Source organism: Ixodes scapularis, unplaced genomic scaffold (assembly GCF_016920785.2).
Source record: "Ixodes scapularis isolate PalLabHiFi unplaced genomic scaffold, ASM1692078v2 PGA_scaffold0__279_contigs__length_252992795, whole genome shotgun sequence".
Lineage (NCBI taxonomy): Eukaryota > Metazoa > Arthropoda > Arachnida > Ixodida > Ixodidae > Ixodes > Ixodes scapularis.
This window is the reverse complement of record NW_024609835.1, coordinates 220,931,366-220,954,082: the sequence shown is the minus strand read 5'-3', so window position 1 is coordinate 220,954,082 and position 22,717 is coordinate 220,931,366. Positions and strand designations below refer to the sequence as shown.

General features: G+C 44.5%; 2 pseudogenes; both read right to left on the bottom strand.

The window, feature by feature from the left end:
• Nucleotides 1-5,875: 5,875 nt before the first annotated feature.
• On the bottom strand, nucleotides 5,876-10,127 carry LOC121836114 (annotated as a pseudogene).
• A 2,150-nt stretch (nucleotides 10,128-12,277) lies between these two features.
• The window catches only part of LOC115317677, a 50,730-nt pseudogene continuing 40,290 nt past the window's right edge, over nucleotides 12,278-22,717 (bottom strand).

Here is a 22,717-nt window from a genome sequence, read left to right as displayed (position 1 = left end):
CGGGCGCCTAAAAGCTGCTCTCTAAAAGCTGGGAAGTAAAAGATAAAGCGAAACAATGGTCAAATGAACACAGATAAGTATAAATCATGCAATAACGTTAAAAGGGCAGAGCTACTTTTCGAACGAAAATGAGTCGGCGAGAAGAGATCACCATGGCGCATGTTATTTCTAGCGCTCGAGACCTGGAAACCGGAACTCGTAGCCGGTTGGCCTGCGGCTCGCGTCCTACTGAGTCGCGGGCCTCATGCAGATCACGGGCCGAGTGTTTGAGACCCCTAATCTAGAGATATGAAAATCCCTGATGCCTCCCATGACGTCGTGAAGGTGAAAAGATCGCGTACAGCCGATAGGGACCTGTTCATGCTACGGCTTGCACCGAGCACGCTTGGGACGGGTAGACTACGGTGCCGAGCACCTGCCGAAGGTGGCTGGACAAAAGCGACATGACAAGTTTGTAATCGGAATATAGCAGCAACATCGGGCATTATGTTGACAGGTCGAAAGGCTGGCTGTCCGGCTTGGAAATCACCGTCAGCAGGCTAAACGTAAGGGAGGGCTTCCAGCGGGGATAGCGAAAAGATGACGTTCCAGTTGCACAAAGTACCGTCGCGTAGTGCCCCCTAAACGCCTTGTAGGAGGCGAGCGATAGTCCGTTCGGTCCCGGCACGGAACCCTTTTTGGAGCGTTTCACGGCCTCGTGAAGTTCTTTCAGCCTGGCCTCTCTACTAAGTAGGTCTGTCTCGACGTCGCTCAGTTCTCGGAAGTCGCGCTGCAGCCAAGTGGAGGGGAGGGGGGGGGGGGGGGGGGTTTGTTGCTTCTCACTGTCCGCAAAAGGGACGATTTTGCTGGCGTGCGGCGTCGCCTTTGGGGTGCGTTTGGTGGTAGCGGAGAGCTCCGGGACCTCGATCATGTTGGCTAGGATTGAAACCGCTCCACGCGGGCTGCCAGCAATGTTGTGCGGAGAAGCTCCATGTGAATCCATGTCAGAATTCATGTCAGAGATGCTCAGTGCGGCCTGGATTAGGGTGCGCGCTAAGACACTAATTTTCTGGTCTACGTTCTTAAAGGAGCGGTGCGACGATATTCATTTGGAATACTTTTCACTTTACACGAATTTACTGGCACTAATGGGACTCAAACATGCTTGCACCAACGCCATTGACCAAGAAACGTCTTTGTTGCGGTGTAAGTGAGCGATTTCTTTCAGTCTCTCCTTCGCGAAACTTGATGACGTAGCGTGGAGGTAGCACTTTCGGCATAGTCCCCCATTGACGATATTTGAACGCGGTTCATAGATTGGAGACGAGCATTGCGTGAGTACCCCATTTGGGCTTGTAATAATCATTAACTCGACAAAGCATTCGGGTAGTGGCTCGTGTCCCATCGTGGCAATGACGACAATAGCCGAACCGTAACAATATCTGGAACTCAGCGCGTGACCTTTGATTTGCCAATTTCAGCGCGTTGCTGTGATAAACTTTGGCGGCATGTAATCGGCTCTAGATCACGCGGCCGCTTGTTCTGGCTGCAAGTTAAGGGGTGAACTCTGCTAGTTTTTCTTTAATATTTTTCTGTGACGTTTATTACGCAGGAAGAGACATCAAGGATTCTTTCTAAGCAGCATTCGCGCAATGTGCAAATATTGTTGCACCGCCCTATTAAAGGGGTCATGAAACAATATCGGGTTGGAATGTTCATGACTTTACCGAGGCGTACTGGTTCTAGTCTGACCCAAGTATACTCGAACGAACCACCACTGATTCAAAAGCTCCTTGGTTGCGGTGAAATTGAGAGGATAAAAGGGGGCCATTTTTTTTTAGCCTTGCCTTCGCAAAGCTTGGAAACGATAGTTGTAGGACCGAACCACCCGCCTGACGACAGTCGAGTGCGGATCATGGATTGGACAGGAAATATGCGTGAGCTTTCATCTTCGGCTCGTAACAGTCAATGCCTCGGCGGACACTCGTGTAGTGGCTCGTGTAGCACCAGTGTGGCGATGAGAATAGCCAAACTCTAATAATGCATGTTTCTCAGCATGCGTTTTCTGCTTTGCCGACCCCCGCGTGGGTATAATGAACGCTAGCGTTAGACCCACAGCTTCAGAGTAACGACACGTACCCATCTTGGGGCTTAAAATCATGGTAGCCTGTTATCTGAAGCCTTATTTGAAATTACAGGAAACACTTTTTCCGTCCTCCGCAAATGTTTCAATAGTTCACGACAGAGCAAAGCAACATTACATGAGCTTCCCAACACAGAATGTAAGGGAGAAGAAGTCGCACTCTTGAATCATGACAACCGGCAGTTGTGTCTGCTCTGCACAAGCACCAAGATTGAACAAAAACGGGGAAGAGAGTGTCAGTACTCTAAGCGTAGCTCACTTAGTGGACATAGTTGGCGGATTAGGATGGGCACGAAGCCACGGAGCCGCTTGTTCTCGCTCGAAGTTGAGGGGATGAACGATGCTCATTTTTCTCGAATTCGTTTTCCGACTGCCATTGTTTAGAAAGAAAAACTAAGGCAAGTTTACTCTGTTATTAATTACGTTATGGAGTGATTGTGAGTAGTATTTAGCGAGAGTGAAAAAATAATTTCAAGGTCCCTTTAATATCTTCAGTTTGGTAGCACGATTTCAGTTTGCGCCAAAAGATGAGAATTCAGGGTTCAAGGGATTATTTTTTATTATCCTTCATCTGCGGGTGAGTAGGCATGTCATTTTATTTCACCAGAAGTAATGCGAGCTGGTCTTTCGGCAGTTATAATTTCAGGACCAGTTTGGACGTTCACGACCGTAGCTGTGACCGTTTCGACAGTTGCTTTCCGTAAGTACGCAATAAAGACATTGATCAAATTATTTTAGCTGCACGCCAGCCTTAATTAGTGTTAAATAACGTTTTCCAAGTTTTTATTTTAGTAAGACGTTATTGATAGGGAACTAGCTCTGCCATCGAAGCTATCTGTGTTGTCGTGTTACATGCCCGAAATTCGCTCAGCCAACGACCAGGGTAACACACGTTGTCCAACCCAAGTTGCTGTTGTTTTTGATGCCGAAATGTGTCTTACCGAGGCAAGATTTTTGTTGTCGTCCATGTTCTGTTGCTATTGCTGCGATGTGACAGGTTCGTTAAACAACAACGGGGAGCGAGCAACAAGTCGCCCGACTGTTGGACACCGTGTTTTCTTGCTGTTGCCATCATGTGGCCTCAGTGTGACAGGGCCTTAACAGAGTGGTCGGACAACAAATCAGGCAACACGGCTGCAGGGCAACAGGAACAGGTTGTCCGACTGTTGTTGCCGCGATGTGACAGAGCGCCAAAAACACGTTTTTTTCGTGTTGCTGGATAGAGTTGTCGAACTGTTGCCTCAGTGTGACATGGCCTTAAGGAGAGCGACAACAAAAACTGAACAACCGCTGAAGCCTCGTCAGTGGTTGAACTTTCTTCTGATAGGTAGCGCGGGATGCTTTATAAGCCACGCGCTCGCCTGGGCGTTTTGAGAACACCCGCAACTGTATATACGTTCTGCGTCGGTGACGAATAGGCGACTGGCCGAAGCTTCTTAAACAGAACATACGATAACCGCCAGGAATAAATTGGAACTTAGAAAAAAAAAGCCACCGGTAAAAGGAAATGAAAAAAGAACCGGGCCTGCGGTGTTTGAAACTCGTACCTCTGCGTGGCACTTGTGCCACCTGCCAAGTCCACCGCGTATCAAGCCGTATGACGTTGTGGGACACTGCCACAGTAGAACATGTGAGTCATTAGCCACAAAGATAATCTCTGTCCTGGAAAAAGTATTTATTTTATTGAGAAAGAGAAAGGACACGAGAGAAATTAGCCTAGATAAAATCTTCGGATGGGCTATTTTGGAGGCGAGGATAGTGAAGGATATAACTGATAAAGGAAAAAGGTCAGGAAGATTTACACTCACATATAACAGACCACATAAACAAGATAGAGCTTAGTGCACGTGATCAGCCCCTTGTCAAGGCCCGTTGATAAGTATCGTAGAAGGGCACTCGTTGGTTTGTAGGACAGGCTTTAATATTCCTTCGGCTCGAGCGACTTTTAACCACACTAAATGAAGAATTGCTTCTCGTTGTTTCAACGAGGGTCAAAAACAGTAATTATATATCTATCCACGGGAAAGAGTTGTGCAAAAAACTAATTATGGATCTATATATTTGAAGAATAAATTTTGATTTACATTATCTTTTCAAAACTACGCTGCTGTAGATCGTCCTGGAAATGTCCCTCTTGCGCGAATATAGAATGCTCCGAATGAATCCAGAACTTGTAAAAGAGATTCGTGTTCTTGTGCAGCTGATGAGTTTCACGAGCGGGTTGGTTTAATAGTCAATACGAAGATAGCAAACCACTAATAGGGGACAGAGAAAGACATCCTTGGTAACAACCGCTTCGTTACCCGCAACGCCACAGTTACTAGGTCTCCGTGGGAAACACAGGATGCCACCTCGCAAAACAATATCCGGGAGCGCTTGGAAATTCTATGAAATTATTTGTCCGTTTGGACGACTTTTGAGTCAATGCTGTCGTTACTTGAGGGCTCATTTAGAGTCACGGATTATCGTCCAAGCATGCAAAGATGCTTCTAAAAGGATGCATCTCGCGAATGGCTTAGCAAATTTACGAAGACTTATTCCAGTGCAAACACAGTATACGAGTTTATGAGATTTAGATGGCACATTAGAAATCTCAAGCTCGTCCGGTTAATATTAAATTAGACGCCGAGGTTTCGAAGCATACAAAATTACCCTAAAACGTATGCTACGTAATACTGCTCGCGCAAACACGACAATAGCACATTTTTTTTTTGGCATTTTGCATTTTGATTAGAAATGGAATTGGCGCTAAATCTTTACTCGTCAGGTTATTGTAGCAGCTGAGTACTTTCCGCCACACTGTAGTACTCAGTTTTACTTCAAGCCCGACTGCAGCCGGTACGCTATGATTTATTGAGTTAATCAACTAGCACCAAAAGTACACAGTCAAGGCTCTCCTTCTTTTGTGGGTTTGCGACCACCCACTCAACCAATTACGCACAAAAAAAGCGCGTTATCACGGAACTTTTAGTGTGCGTGATCGGCTTATAGTCTCCAATAGCAAACGCACAAAGGCCATGAGCGCCGTGACGATGCATTTTTAGCGTTGCCTGATCGGCTGGATCAAATCGTAGAGCTGGCTGCAGTCAGTCTTATACAGTGAAACGGAGTATAGACCAACTCGACTCACTGACGTCACTCCCCTGCGGTGGCGCTCCTGTCGGCACTGCGCATGCGCAAATGCTTCAGACCAATCGAATTTAGTTTCTGCGCACGCGCAGTGCCCACCCCTAGTATGGGCAAAGCAGGCCTGTTTGGAGACACTGCGTTGATGTATAATAGTTTCAACGTCAGCTCTTTGGTACTGAAAAAGGAAGAAAAAAAAAACCGGCCGTTCCACTCTGGTAGAGACGGAAGAGCAACGGAGCTGTACTATGTGCCGCCATCTATGAGCGACGACGACAACCAGACAACCGGAAAGCCGATTGTCTGGTTGCCGCCGTCACTCATGGATGGCGGTAGCTGTCCAGAGGGTTGTGTCGAGATTTATTTGTCCACGGACACGAAACTGGGGAAACTACCCCTTAACAGCTCCGCCGTAAAAAGAAACCGGCGATCGCTTGCTTGCGCTAACAGCATCGCGTAGTGTACGTAATTGAATGATTATCGAGCTCACGATTATTTTAACTAAAATTCACGCAAGATGGACGTACACTACCGTTCTCCCAAATGTTTCGAGTGACATTTTTTGGATCTTCCACCGTTCCACGTTTCGTCCGGACGTGCCGTGAAACTGCACCTAACGAGCCAGAACAGTGCTTCTCAAACAACTTTATTTATATCATAACAGCAAAAGTGAGATCTTTCTAACTGGCAATCCGACGGGGATATAATTTATATCGTGGGGCGCGTAAATGACTGGCGTGAGAACGGAGCAGCGACTGAAGGGCGGTGAGAGTTCGTCGTTGAGACGAACTTTGGCAAGTGGGCGAAGCTTGGCTTCACGCGACGGGCTCAGCTTCCGGCACGGGTTCAACGGGCCTAATGATCTCCTCCGTCGTCTTGGTAATGATGATCTTCTCGGTGAGCGGCGGGTCCTCTGGCGCTGCTTCCGTCGCAGGCGCCTCGGTGGGCGGCTGGAGCTCAAAGCAGTTGGCGTCATCCGGATGGTCGCAGATCTTCGACTCGTCGTTGAACTTGGTGCCCAGCGGGCAGGGCATCAGCACCGGGGTACCCTGTGAAAAGGAACGGAGTGGGGAAGTGCCTCGGTCACCGACTGGGGCTCACGAGGTCCAGCTAGGAGCTTACGCTAAATGCGGTGGGCGTAAAACCGCATTCGCGCCGTCCGCACATTGTTAAAAAAACACGTCGTTTACCGGAGACACGATGACAGGATTATTTGCGGACATGAATATTCGAATATTCACGAATATTTGGGACAACTTTACTTCACACATGCTCTGAACTTGTCTGCAGACAGCCTTTTTTATGACCAATGTGCCGAAAACGTCCCACAAGGAAGAAACACACCTCCTTAGACAATGTCTTCAGATGGTCTTTTGTATCACGTATTAGCGTTGTGACTGCTGCCTTAAAGGGAAACTAAAGCGGTTTCGTATTTGAGAAAAAAAAAAAAAAACACTTGAATCGTCTTTATTTGGCCTCCATAATCCAAATATAGAGATCAATTTTTCAATTTGATGCATGGAGGCTGCTAAAAGCCATTTTCGAATTACCGCTGAAGCCTCTCCTTCCTGGAACATGATGTCATATCCAGTGCTTTCGGAATCCGCTCTCGCGGATCTCCAGCGCTTATCAAAACAATGCACGCGCACTCTCGCTATGTTCAAAAAGGTCACAGAAAGACGTAACGATCGGTGTCAGTGCGGGGGAATATACCTGGCAAGCTTAAAATCGCACTGGCAGCCCACACGAGCGACACGCACATGGCAGCCGAAATATCTGGGTATGACGTAACGACTGAGCGTAGGTGTTTCGTGCTTTCTCGCGTTTCGTTACATCTTTGGGGAAAATGAACGCAATATTCAAATTCACGCGATCAAATTACTCCGGAATGCACCTCTAACTCGTTCTATTTTTCAAGACCTTCTTCAGCTTCTTTTTAAGGAAACTTGTTTGAACGGCAGAACCAAGGAAGAACGTCCGGTGGACGATGCATGTGGCACTTAGGGAAGTTCGTGCTCTATCACGAATGTTACTAAAAGGGGCGGAAAGGCGGGATGTGCTTAGCCTCGATATTGTTTTAATAACGATCCCAGCTGTACCCACCGATAACGAGACTCGCGGTCATAATTAGTTACAGCAATAAGGACATCTGAGTTGAATGATTAAATAGCTCCAAAACAAGATTAGTGTAAAACGTAGGATCACAAACACAAAATCAATATGAAAACGATAGTATGACGCTAAGCCACACGGTAAACGACGCGGTTTTGCTGGCCAAACAACAAAGTCAAAACACTAAATTTAACGCAAAGCCCTGAAGTGACAGCTTAAGAAATAAAATCGGAAACTCCGCTGGCATTGGGTACTAGTCAGTGCAAGTGAAAGGGAAAGCTTACGAAATGTCGAGATGTAAAAAAAAAAAAAAGACTTTGACGAAGGAACGTCACTTTTGTTTTGTGCCATTGGGAAGTCTGACACGTCAAGACCGCCAAAGGGTAGCCTTATTTTTCGTTTAAAAAAATTTCGTATTTTGTTTTAGTCATTTTTGTGTCACGTGCATTGATTGGTTCTTCGAGTGCTCTGCAGAAATACTATACACACGCAGGCATTTGTTTCTGAAGAAACACATACAGCCGTCGGAGTCATAAAAAATCCCCTAGCCAGACTTTTTTTGTGCATACGGACACTGCACGACACCTTTAGCGCGAACAAGCTATGGCGAGTACTTTATTTTTATTGAGTCGAAAGGTTCTCATCATGTCTACTGGTGTGGAGGGAAGTGCTAATCTGGGCACTTCTCTCAGCGGTACAATTTCGTGCCTGCCAATACAGTTCCGAAATGAAATGCGAACATAAGTCGGTGTTGTGTGTCACGCTAGCAGCGTACGCGCTGTGGAGCACTACATATTTACACTTAAAGGGGCCCTCCGGAGCTTTCCGCGATCATCTGTTTATGTTGTTATATTGCGTAGTAGATGCATGTTAATATGTATACAGAGTTTTAGATTACAAAACCGCTTATTAAGCAGATGCCAGTAGAAATACATCGGGACTATTTTCTCTTGGAAGACAATCCCCCATTCCCTGCCTATCGCTAAAACTTGACCAATGGAAATGCTGCATCTCGCGGTGAATGCGAACGTTATTATTGCAACACTTTTTAAGCTTGTTGTAAATTAGAGTTTGAGAAAAACGTAAAATGATTGTGGTGCGGGCAACATAGTCCGCAATTATCGCTCCAAAACCAGCGAGCTATGTTTTCTCCCCGCAAGCTTGTTGCTAGGGTGTGATGCGTCGGCGCGTCTGCTTCCCGGGGCGTCTGCAGGCGTGCGTTTGCGGGACACATGTTCCTTTTTCCCGTGGATCCCGACTCCGAAGCCATTTTTGCGATCCTTCCACGTCAACGAGTCAAACTTTTCTTTGTCATCTGTGCAATGCGACAGCGTATTGCAGTAGCAGCGCGACGGCGCCGTGCGACGAACGACGACTGCCGAGCACGAAGTCCGGGCCCCTTGACGACGGTCCGTGCGTGTTCGAGAGATTCCTCTGCGGGTCGGCGGTCGGCCGCGTTGGTGACGCACAGTGACGCCGGAATCCTTCGCTTGCTATTGGCTGACGCGTAAAGAAATGCCCCTCCCGTTTTCCGGGGTCATCTCAGAAAGGGGGGCGTGCCGGGGACTTTGATAGCAATTTTAATAGGGAAATCCGCCGCGCATGACGGTAATTTTATGATTTTTAGGATCTTTAGGGCCTGTAGATTGAGTTACCGCCATAAATAGACCATCGCAGAACGCTCCGGAGTGCCCCTTTAACGTTACTGAGCCAGTATAGCACATCGCACAGCCATTCGAGCGTTTGCTTTTTATGAAGGAGCGTTTCACGCAAACGCTGTTCAAGTAGACACGACGTGATGTTGTAATAACCTCTACATCTAGAGGCATTGTCTTCTTCTCTGAGAGGTAGGAAGGAGTGTGACTACTTACGTGGTCGCACACGTAGTAGGTGGAGCAGTTGTACGGGTTGTAGAACAACGTCGCGTTGTCGTCTTTGCCCTCCACGGCCGGGCAGTCCACCAGCTGTGCGCTGACAGGACAGACCACCATCACTGCAGCCACGAGGGCGACAGCCACTTGCACCACCAGTTGCATTTTTTTCCTGTGTTCAATAACACCAGTGTGTATAAGCAATGCCATATCGATAATGACATTTGAATCTCCTTTTCATGCTAGAGTTCATTACATTTTGTTTGGATGGTGTCGCAAGTTTGCAAGCCCAAAAGAACATGCCCCACATAGTCCTGTGCAGTATTAAGAGAGGCGCACGTGCGAGTGCTTGAGCAAACAAGGCATTTTACATATCTACACTTTTGCGCCTATGTCTTTGATATAAGTGGTGGCCAGTGTTATAGCGCGGCACAGCTGTATCATCCTTGAGTATCGAAAATGAAGGGTTTTTGAACACTTAGCTATTGTACACTTTCTAATTTGCTTCTTTCAGATAAAAGGAAGGAAGAAAAAATCGTAAGCCCCTAAACAAAATAAAAATAAAATAATTGCAACAAACACAAACAATAAGCTTTACGTGCGTGACGTGTTCATGTGGAATTAAAGGGTGAAAAAGATATCTCAATCTGTTTAACTCTATCCTGGATAAAATATGGTCTGGCGAAACTGTGTGATGAGCGTTTTTGTTGCACCAATTAACGATTTTGAAAGCTCACATCCTAAAGGCACAGCTCACTAAAAAGTTTACACATATCAAGGTCAGCGCGTTTCAACGCCAAGATAATTGTTGCTCACCTGTCTTGGTTACTTCCTCGGCCGAATGAATGAATCCAGCTGCGTTTGTGTGTCAAAGCTTGAACAGGGGCTGCTCTTATGTACTCTGTCTTGCGTTTGGCGGTAATAAAAGTGCAATCAGAGCGTCTGCTCGTCAAGGCTTCTGATAACGCTGGACAAGGGGTTGTTAATTGGCGCCTCACACCGGATTTTGGTGCAAGTCCTCAAGGTGAGCTGCAATCTCGCGTGACGTAGTTCGCGCGGACTCATGTGACTCTGAATTGGGTTGACGGATTTACTGACCTTATTGCGGATGTTCACGAAATCGAGTCGACGGGGTCATAGCAGTTTACTGGCGTGTGATCTAACTGTAGTTTGTTGCGCGTCGTTCGGTGATACAAAATATCAATAATATATAGAGTACACTTTGTTTGTAAAGTGGAAGGAAGGCTTGTCCTTTACATTCCAGAAAATGTGAGTTTGTTTGTCTTTTTGTAGTTTAGAGAAAGCGAAATAGTAGAAAGAATTTTGGGCCTTCGTTGCCGGGCAATAAGCTACCCGGGAATTGAAGGATCACTAAACAAAATCGAGTGAAAATTTAGTTGCATCTTGATTATTTACGTGGTAGGAGCTTTAGTATATTACGCTAGTAATTCTTTTAGCCTGAAAATTTCAGGATGACTCGGAAGAATCTGACCGACGTTCCACGTGGTGTAGCAGGGATTAAAGGTCTCTCTACGGCGTTTATTTTCTTTTGAGTGTATGTTTCATATTTTAAACTTAATTCGTTTCGAATGTGCTGAAGGGGGCACATAAATCAGTAGAGTTTCAGAGCAATCGCGCGGAGTAATGGATAAAAAAAAAAAAAAAAAAACGTTTAAATTTTTTAACCGAATGTTTCATATGACTACAGTATGAACATATTGTTAGGGTGCAAACGAGCTGGTGATGCAAGAATATAATAAATTAAAAGCTCGAGACTAGAGAAAACAAGAAACGACACGACACAGAAGTTGCAAACTAAGACCACTGTGTCGTGTCGTCCCTCGTGCTACATAGCTTCGGGGTTTTAGTTTGTTATGGTAATAACATAATATGATACTTTATGCCGTAAGCTGGTAAGATTTCATGTTCCCTGTTTTTCGGGGCAAGCATCCTTCCAGCCTCGGCATCCGTCAAGCAACTTCTGTCAACGCCAGTAAATGGCTCTGCGGGTGCACTTCGAGAATGTGGACGCAAGCGCATTTTTTTTAGAGCGCTAGTTATCAGCCGTTGATAGCGTTGATTCGAAGACACAACAGTCCTAGACTTTGTTGTTATGTGCTATGCGGAGAGATTAGAGATCTCATCAAATGACAGTTAAACAAACGCTAAATCAATGTCGACCGAAGTTTATTTTGCGTAAGTTCCATTTTAGAATGTTGGATTCAGCTTTGGTTAGTTACAAGATGTGTGCGAATACTGAATGAAATCAAATAAGGCAGCTTGTTCTCTAGTGTCAAGACTGCGACGAAAACTTGCATATTGTAAGTCTCCCTAGAGTTATGAAGGTTATGAATGACGCAGTGCTATTCGATTCGAGTCAATACTCGCACACCCCTAGTTGTTACCTTTTGTTTATTCGTTAATGTAGTTAAAGGGTGGAAGTCATGCCAAACCCAATGTTCTACGTTCTGTCATGCGTTTCCCGTTTATGAGATCTCCAACAACGGTGGACTGCACAGTATGCATTCCAGCGGTCAGTTCTCATCAAGCAATAAAAACGTGCGCGCATTTACAAGCAATGATAAATATACAGACGCTACGTCACAAACGTAAAACATGAAATTGGGCGAATAAAGCCGAAAATCCCGTTGGAGGTTTCAAAGTATTAAGCTTTTCTTTAACATACTTAATAATCAGACAAGTCGGAATTTCTGCGACTATATGCAGTTTACACAGCTAGCCTGACTTGAAAACAATATAGTAAAACAATGTTGATGCCACAATATAAGATCAACGCATATCGGTTTTAATTTTTCCCAAGAATGATAGGCCAATGGAACGACCTCCCGCGTGACGTGGCCGGTAGAGCATCTCAGGATTTGTTTGTATCTTCTATTGCTACCTACTAGTGAGTGAAGTGTGCCTATTTTATTTCTCTTTCGCTTTACCACTTTTAGTAGGATGGAGACCAGCACCATCCCGCTAATTTTCTCATATATAACTTGCGATTGTAGCGCCTTAGGGTCACTGCTAATTTCGTTCTTTCTTATAGGCCCATCTCCATCTGGAAATAGCATTTGTTGGTACTTGTTCTCTTAATTTACCGTTGTTAGGGACCTATGCGCCTTAAGGTTACTTTCCTTTCCCTGATATAAAACTCATTGCTGTAACCACTTCTGCCTTGGATGCCAAAAGGCAGCTGGCAGTCTCGAATAAATAAAATAAATAATAATTAACAATTTGCTTCTAACCTCGTCCCGAGTTGCACATATGAGTAGAAATGACCCGAAAAACGAGACCCGCGACCGTAAAGAATAGATGGGGCTGCAACCAGTATGAACCCTTGCGACTCTGTTCTCCAAGACGGTTACTTTCGTTTTAGTCTTCGAGCGACGGGTGAAAAATCTGGGTGTGCTGCAATGGTAGCGGATCCACTTGCGTTTACGCGTTCCTGGTTGTGGGTTCCTTTGCCGGCCAACTCTATTTACATATCATGCCATTTCGGACCACCATTCTGAACATTTATTTGCTCCAGCTGCGCCCCCCATACGCACTTAAAAGGGCGGTGCAACAATTTGCGGACTTTGGTTAATTAATTGCGGGAAATGATCCCGGCCACATATAAAACGAAGGAGCGAAAACTATTCTTTCCTGCTTGCCCTAGCTTCCATTAAAAAAATAAAAGAAATTGGTATCTCTGGCACCCCTCAACTCAACATTGAAGCGGCACCAGCTTCGCCTGTGACGTCATTCGGAGTGGCGTTGGTTTCCGGTTGGGTGCTTCTGGCTTCCGTTTCCTCGCCAGGCTTGCCGCTCTCCCGCTCTCCCGTCAATTCCCGACCAACATGGCGGCATGGGCGGACGGCCTGAGCGACGTCGAGCGCAAGATGCTTGCGTATAGTAAGTCAGTTGGACTTGTGCGGCGGGCAGTCGATGTGGCGGGCAGTCGAAGTCGAAACACCAGGAACAATAACGATACCACGATACTACGGACCACGACCAACGCACTCCGTCGAGCGAGGGAAAGACAAAACGTCCGGGTTGCTCGTGTAGCCGCCGTAGGCGCCTCGGGCGTCTACGGATGACGGCGACGGCAGGTTTGGTTGACTTGCGGTAGATGGCGCCACAAATCTTTTAGCGGCAATATTAGGCTTTTGAAGCGTTTCTGCATGCCTAAACAAACAAGATTTTTTAAACTTAACCTTAAATCAAGCTTACAATTGCCTAACACTATAACTTACAAAAACCACTCCGAATGACGTCACACTACAGGTTCCATATGCGGCCACCATGTGGCCGCAGGTTGGGAAAAAAAAGCGTTTTTTATTTTGCGATTACGCAACGAAATAGGGGTATCTTGGGGTATGGTGGCACTTTTTCTCTTACTTATGCCGAAGTAAACAATATAAAAAATACAAGCTGCACATTCCTTCAGTGTTAAAATCATTGCACCGCCCCTTTAAGCTCGTCTTCCGTCAACGAGAAACACGAAGACCAAATCGCAACGCAAAAGGCTTGAACACTATCCGCATAGTCCCTGCGTTTCTTACACTTTCAGAGACTATGCGGATAGCAAGTTCGTCTGCTTCATGGACAGGGGTTGCGGTGACGTCAGGACGACGCCGAGCTATGATTGGGTTTGATTGAAAGAATGTGGGTAGACCTCAAAATAAGATGCCTTGAGGTCTACCCACCATCCTTCACTCAGAACCAATTATAGCTAGGCATTCAGACGTCACCCAACCCCTGCAGAAGAAGCAGATGAATTTGCGCTCCGCACATAACTTTCTTACCTCAACTCGGGGAGCTCAACGCAGGGTATACAACGACTGCGGACTTCTCCCGGAACATCACACAGGCGTCTCACCTGATTCGAGGAATGGGAATCATCGGCACGAGTTGGAAAGTGTGTGCTCACTATGAGTGTCACCCTCTAAAAAGAACATCATCATGAAAGCTTTCGCTTTTATTTACAATATTCGCACACTCCTTTCCGGTGGAAACACTTTTTCTAGTATTTGTGGCTAGAGAAGGTCATTTTCAATTAAATTTGGTGCCTAGATGTTCTAAAAATGTTGAAACGCGGATGAAGTTAGCACTAACCAGCTCTGTCGTTAGTTCATTTATTGGGTACGGAAATATGATAGGTAAGGCAACTAACCCACTGTCATAAGCTATGAGTTCTTGCAGGAGGCGCCTGCTTTTCCATCAGTTATCGCGACTCTCTTCTGTGTAAACAGGCATCGTATGTTAGTTACCGTTTAGGAGCAGTGCATTTAGTAATTGATTGATTGATCTTGAGGTTTAATGGCGCAGGGGCTGCTAAGGCCATAGTGCACCAAAACAGTTGTATTAAGTAACTTGGACGTGTTGGTACAACATGATTGTGAGGTTTATGCCGTTGAAGAAAGAAATTGTCCCTATTGTGGCTTACACCTTTCGTTTTATTGACTCTGGAGTATCTGATTAATATTTATAAAATGTAAATTAACTATCTTGCCTTATACGTAGCGATTTCGAAAATTATTCAATACAAGGCAGAAAACAACACCACAAGAAAGTTTTTCTTTTTATTTTTAAACATTTTGTGGGGAGTTGTTTCCCGGGCCATTTCGGTATTCGTTCCATAGGACGGAAGACGCGGTCGGTATTTATATTTAGACAAGGCATTCTGACGTATTATTATCAATCAACTTACTGAAAAAAATGTTAAGATGAGCACATAGAGAATGTTTTTGCCCCTCTATTGTCTTATGTAGGTCATGAGGACCTATTTTTGCTTTATCACAGCGGGTGAAGAACCTGCCATTAATACCACTGACGCAAGGTTAGAAGTGCGAGCTGTTATCTTTAGGGGCAGCTTACATTGTTCAACATACGTTGCAGTGCGCTTTCGAAGGCATCGTTTTGCTCTTGAACCTTTGCTCTAATCACTAAGGTAATATAGCCTTTAAATACCCCTTTTTTTTTTCGACTATCCACGAACGAAATTTACTGCTCTCCGACGGCGCGCATGCTCCTAGCGTCGACCGTTTTGAATCAACTGCTCGAAACTGGACGTAATTTAGTCCTGTTGGGGTAGTTTAAAATCATCTCCAGAATTTTTAAATAAATAGATGAACAAATATCGCGCCAAGCTACATTCTACACCGCTGTGTGTTAGAATGCTTTGCCTTGTGGCTAGAATACCACAGGAAAATTGTGTCGTTTATTTGTTAACAGAACATGTGTTTCTGTTCAAGGGTTGGATCTCATGCAAAAATGATTACGTTCGGATGTGACGAAAAAGCTCTACACACGGGCCAAGGCAGCTTATTAAACAGCATAAATTAAACAAAAAGTTTAATTTATGCTGTTAATGAGTACTTTAGTTAAATAAATTTTCTAGTCAGCCTACGCTGGCGTGTCAAAATTTTTCTCGAGCGCTTAAATTCCTTAAATAAAACAGGTCGAGACAATATCACTTTTTATATGATCTACGTGATTATATAAAACCTTTGTAGTCATTATAAAAGACGTTTCCAGTCTCGCAGTTAGAAAAGGTTGGTGTACGGAAACCAAATATCGAACAGTAATCTTGTCAGTTCATCTGTTCTTGGTGATTCAGCAGATTGTAAATCATGTTGTCGACCTGCTTTTTCACTAAGCACTCATGCAATATAGTCTGTTGGAATATAAGGTTAGCAGTAGCAGCTCTAACTTGGAGCGCGAGCTATATATATCTACCTTCCGTACCACTCGGTGCACGCACAGCCAAAGCACGGCGGAAGGCGACGAGCGCACGTGCAGGCGGAGCTTGTCCTACTCTTTATTTATTTTTTTTCTTCTGGAAATTAGTGTCCGCGGGTACGGCCGTGGACAATGGTACTTTTCCCTGTGCATCAGCGCAGTTGTTTCACCGCCGAACCTGGCAGAAATTAACGATGGACGGAATCGGACGCATATAGTGTTCGTAAAAAAAGATCGCAATTTAGGCTCGAAACCACTTCGTGGTTTGCCAAGTGGCTCAGTACCATTGTTTCATTCGCTGTGTGCTACAAGGAAAAAATTTATATCGCAAAATAATCGGAAGTGGCATGAAAGAGCATCACAATCGCGTGCACGTTGAAGCCGAAACCGACCAAATTGAAGCAACCTAATGGCGGCGAGTGCGCCAGCGCCCTCTACCCGCCGGTCAAGCAACTACTGAAATGAAAAGGTCTATAGTCGGTGTTGGGAGGGATGTCAAAGTTGGCAAACGAATTTAATCGGCTTCTACTCTCGGAACCATTGCAGGAGGATTTCGCGGTTTCTAATCTTGACACCACTGCTCACTACGTGCTGGCTAAAGCTGTATTGGAGAAAAGAAATTAGCGTCTCCAGAAGGCTATGCTACTGTGCGATATCAGCATTACTAACCGTTGACGATGACTCGCCTGCTGAAATGGGAAATTGTTCGTGCTGGATAAAAGAGTGGATAGAGTACAAACACCGTGGAATCCAACATCAATTAACGATATACGATCAGCTCTTTCAGGAGGATCTCCGCGAATTCCAATGATTGCTCCGGGTGCCTCACCGTGTTTTCGTTCATGTTCGAAATCGCTTACGTCATCGCTAGGGCTCCGTGTTTTCGGAGTTGATTTTTCGTGAAATTCGGAGGGTGTTTTTCGGAGTTTATTTTTTAGCAAAAAATAGGTGTTTATCGGAGTTTATTTTTCGTAAATCCCCAATTCTCCAAAATTCAGAGATTAATTTCGCAGTGTTTCCCTTAAAAAATAATAAATGATAACCAGATTCAAACGTACACTAGATAAAAAATAAAACGCGCTTGTAACAATTAAGATTTCTTTGGTTGAATTTAGCGTGTGGTGTCATTGGCAATACTAATCTGTCCCACAACAAAAGTCACACACAAATGTGGCTTCGATAAACGTTAATACCTTAAAATCAATAAACTGCCGGAGGTAGCCGCAAGAAAGCTCGCCTATCCCGCGGTTGCGCGAGGTGGAGTGGTTAAGGATGTAATAGAGAGGTTTCAACTGCCCCTCCTCCCTATTTTATAGACTTTCTGTGGTCCATAGCTTTCACTGTTACCCCCAGAAACATACCCTCTCCTTTCTCAAAACCCCAATTGTCATGGCCCAAACTGGAAACCAAAAGAGTGGCTTTTGTCGTGACACGAATGGTACGATGACCTGTTTCCCTGAACCGACCTTAACGAGACAAGCCGTATAAGACCCCCTTTTGACAACGGTCCGAGGCTTGAAAGATATTTATGGTGTCATTTTCCCAGGACCATTAATACTGCGCTGCTCAAATTGTTACAAATGTTTTTTTTTCTTGTTTTTTTTTTTTTTTTTGGGGGGGGGGGGGGGCATGGGCACATAACAATTCGGAGTTTATCGGATAAATCCGAATTGACAAAAATTTTACCGGTGGGTGTTTTTCGGAGTTTTTCGGATTTATCCGAAAACACGGAGCCCTAGTCATTGCATAGAAAAACAGGACTCAACGATGCGCCGCCCTATAAGCGACGAGACACGTCTACAGGTCACGCTGCGTTACCTGGCCTCTGGTATGTACCAATTTATCTCAAGCGAAGCGATTGCTGATGTGCTTTATATTATAGCGAAAATGTAGAGATGCCTCAAATTTTGAGAATCTTAAAGGGACTATGAAATGGTTTTCCAGCTTTTTCCAAATGAAGACTCCAATGTTCATAGAACGCAGAGCAGGAATCTTGCTTGTTTTATTGCCGGAGGTTTTCACAAAAAGATGAAGGCTGAAATCTATATGACACCGTGTATATATATATATATATATATATACCGGGTGTTCATTTTTAATTCGAACAGATTTATTTAAAAAAAAAAAAAAAACCCGTGAAAGTTGCACTTATGCTGCTTCTGGAGGTGAGTTATACGGCCAGGGGGACATATTATAGGGGCTAATCGTAACGATCACTTGGCTAATTAACTAAAATTTGATAATTAACGTTTTATTTAATGAAAATAGACATATGGTTACAATTAGAAACTTGCTCAGCGTCATCGAAAAACACTAAGGGCCGGTTGCACCAACGCCGCTTAGCGCAAAGCGGAGCTTAGCGGGGAACCTAAGCTAAGTTTCGGTTTCGTTCGATTGCACCAAAATCGCTTATCGCTAAACCTAGCACTAAACTACGCTTAACTTAAGCGCTCAACATTGGGCGCTTTGCGTTTGGTTGTTTCTCAAGTTGTTTCTTAATCCTGGATTTAAAACATGGCGGCTGGTTTGTCGCGGTCGACGCGGTGGACAAAATTGGTTGTGCAAAGTATTTTAGGCTATATCAGCGTGGAAGTTTCGACAGAATGACCTTCGATTATGACAAGGATGCAAAATATTGTCGCGTGAAGTGTTTATCGACCCCTGTTTTCAAGTCGGCTCTCCACTTTCAGGGCTTGTTAGCCCTAACCGAGATACCTACGGACCCTACGGAGCTGTGGATCTCTGCGGCTCACGGGGCTCACGTCTGTCTTCCCGTTGGTTCTTCTGTCAACGAGCTTATTCGTATGTACTCACTAATTTTCGCATAACCGTAAAGCATTGTTATTTACCACCTTGTTTATTTACACTTGCAGCGCGCATCCTTCAATTCGATCAGCGCGTTGAATACTGTAAAACCCTTAATGTTCGCGAGCCCTCAATTTTCGCGAATTTCGCGAATTGAAGAATTCGCGAAATTCAAGGGCGTGCGAAAATTTCGGTCCTGAAGATTTTCAATGCAGGCGTCTGGAATTCGCGAAATTTAGTGGTCGCGATTATGTCATCTGTGACCGATTCGCAAAAAATAGGGGCCGCGAAAATGAAGGGTTTTACAGTAGTGGCAGTACATTATCTCGGCGATCAGCTGATTGTCGACACCTCTGCCGTTCGCATTAGATTGCGGCGCTTTTGAGTAATAAAACAACGAAAATTCAATTTCCTTCGTTTTCTGAGTTTTGAGACAATCTTCAGCAAATTTTAATAATCTCGCGAGTATAATCTTGGCCCCAGAAAACTGTATCGTTCCATAACCGTGACTTTTTTGGTAATCGCGATTTTTTAGGAATATTTTGCTTTATATCTTTCATTCGTGGCGACGACAAATCGTAACGACTACTGTGCTAGATTCGTTCATTGCTGTATCGGGGCAGGCTGGGGCAGGCGATGCGAAGAGACGACCGTTCTTATCGGCACAATGTGATGTACTAGTGGGAGTTTTTTTTTTCTGAACTCGACAGTGTGAAACTGAAGTCCGTTTGAGGCTGCAGCGGATGTTCAACGACGGTACAGTGCAGTTCTGTCACCTTGCTGATAGCAACGAGTACCGTCGATGCAGGGTCTCGTGACCTGACCTCTCGACGACTTCTATTCGACGATTTCCGGGCATTTTCGCAGCTGCCATGGCGAGTTCGTCACTGTTTTGAACTTCATCGGTCTCAGGCTTGATTTGATTTTAGTAGTCATCTTACCTGCCTACTTATATCTATGATGTTTTGTCTTCAGCGATGTTGCGAGTAGAGTGTCCTTCTCGCGTTCGGTGAGATTTGGGGCCCCCGATGGCTCCTTCACCTCAAAATGTGAGCACGAAAACTACTACCACTGTCAAGATATCCTGTTATCAACCGACATTAAACACACAATCACAGATGTAAAGAGCATTCGTGTATATTTGAAACTTTGACTTCTGTTATTGAAAGTTAAACGAAAAAAATGATTGAATTTGGAGACCTTTAATTTGTTACTCACCGAAGAAATACAGCGAAAAGCAGACGCCGACGACGACTACTACGGCAGTTTTTTTTGTTTACATCACGTGATTTTTCTCCGCCAATCGTATTCGTCCCTCTGAGCGTTCCCTAGTTCGCTCTGTTTGTCCCTAGATTCCCTACGCAAATCCAGCGTTTAGCTAGGGGCGCGTCTGTAAAGCCGGCTTGACGTTGGTGCAAGCGGAATTTAGACCCGTGCTTACCTAAACTCGGTTTAGGGCGCATAGCCGGCTTAGGAAAGTGCCGCTTTGGGTTAAGGTAAGCGGCGTTGGTGCAACCGGCCCTTAATCAGTCATTTTCAGAAAAACTTTGAGCGCGTGAGAAGCGTAGTAGTGCACTAAAGTTACCACTCGTGGAGCAGGTACAAAGCTAGCGGTTGCGGTAAGACGCCCTGCGCGATTTTTCCGTCTCCTGTCTAGCCCCAGCCTTGTACCTGCTCCACGAGTCGTAACTTTAGTGCACAAGTACGCTTCTCAAGCGCTCAAAGTCTTTCTGAAAATGACTGATTTAGTGGTTTTCGGTGACGCTGTGCAAGTTTCTAATTGGAACCATATGTCTATTTTAATTAATTAAAATTTAATTAGCAAATTTTAATTAATTAGCCAACTGATCGTTACGATTAGCACCCTATAATATGTCCCCCGACCGTATAACTCACCTGCACAAACCGTATCAGTGCATCTTTTACGTATTTTTTAAAATAAATCTGTTCGAATTAAAAATGAACACCCGATATATATATATATATATATATATATATATATATATATATATATATATATATATATATATATAGAGAGAGAGAGAGAGAGAGACGAGGGAAAAGGAATATCCGTACGTTGTTGGTTGTTCATTTAAAAGTACAGTATTCGGTCCAGCTTTGTTTTCTGAAGAAAGCGGATGAAGAAGGTCGTTGATTTGACCCTTTCTGATGCTGAGTCCCTTGGTCCGAGCAGGTGAGACAAGGAAAGAGCTTCCCTGATGGGAAGACGGAGAGAGTTTGCCAGTTCATTTCGTTTACTTGTGTATAGGCTACACTGCCACAGGACATGTTCGAGTGTGTCTGTGACGGCACAGTTCTCACAGAGAGGAGAATCTAGCTGGCCGATCAGGTTGAGATACAATCCCGTTGAAGATACCTTGAGTCGTAGTTGGTGGAGTGTAGTTTCAGTCCGGCGTTTAAGACCGCAAGGTGAACGGAAGACAGGAGAGGGTAAATATTGTGCAGGTGTCTCTAATAATAAAGCGGATGTGCCCCGAGAAAACTTATCATAGTCTTTACAACATAGTTGGTTCTAGCCCTAGCATCTGTTCGTGTGAATGGGATTATTAGACTAGAATTACGTCTGTGAGCATCCTTGGCAGCTAAATCGGCACTTTCATTGCCTTGGATACCACAGTGGCTTGGAATTCATTGTAATATCAGAGTATGCCTATTTTCGATAGCCTCCTGGTGAAGTTTCAAAGTTTGGTTAACGAGTTGTGCATTGGCGTTCTTGTTTTGATAGATTTGAGGCTCTCAAGAGCTGCCCTAGAATCGTTAAACATTGGCCAATTATGTGAGTCACTTGCAGAAATGAAGCAAAATGTTTTTCCAATCACTTCTAATTGTGCTGTTGTTTATGATGTCGTGTGACCCAATTGTTCATGAAGTTTGTATTGATTGATGGTATTACGCAGCTGTAACTGGAGCTTTCATCAGTACAGGACCTGTCAGTATAGACATGCATTCGTGAACGGCCATGAACCCTAATTGTTTCCAAAGAGTGTTGCCTCAATACGGTCAATGGAATGTTGTTTTTTTTAATGCAGCCCTGGAATATTTTTCTTTATGGTAATTCTTGGATAGGTCCATCGGGGTAATGAAGATAACTCTGCTATTTCGAAATCTCGTGGAGTATCTAAGCTGCCATAATTAAGAACTTGAGCAAATCCAGACGCCTTTCTGCTCTCTGCTATATCTGGAAGATAGTGTTATCTTTGTCTGCTAAGATGACGGAGGTGTGTTCGAAGGGTCTCCATATGAATAGTTGGATTCACGTGGCCAGTGAGTGGCGTGACGGCACTTATCCTCACTTGCGTGTGACAAATTTTATGGTGTGCTTAGAAAGCATGGTCCTAACTTGGAGTATTCGCACTGGTGCCCAAGCACGTAAATACCACACAATTTCTCGTTTCGCTTTTGAGTGGAGGGGAAGAACTAAAAAGGAAGAGTGGATGCCTAAGTATTTTACCGTCTCTGAGTAAGGAATTGGACTGCAATGACATTCTACACAGTGTGATGTGTGAAGAAGAAAAGGAATATTTAGAACCACAACTTTTAAAGGATTGCGAAAGCAGACAAGCTTTGTTTTGGAGATATTTATGTTTATAAGATTAATTTCAAACCATTCCATGAGTTTATGTGTACATTCCTGAAGCATTTGTATTGCTGTATGATAAGACCGATGACTCGTTAGTAGGAGTGTATCATCAGCATATTGAAAAAGGGTACAGTTTGATACCATGCTAGACATATCATTCACATATATATTAAATAGAAGAGGAGAAAGAACTGAACCTTGAGGAACACCCGCTTTTAAGAAAACTTTGGCACTGTATACACCGTCGATCGAAACCACTTGGGATCGATCTTGCAGAAAATTTTGTAATAGACACAGGAAAGGTCCCCGGAAACCAACAGAAGAAAGTTTTTGTACCAAAATCGAATGGCT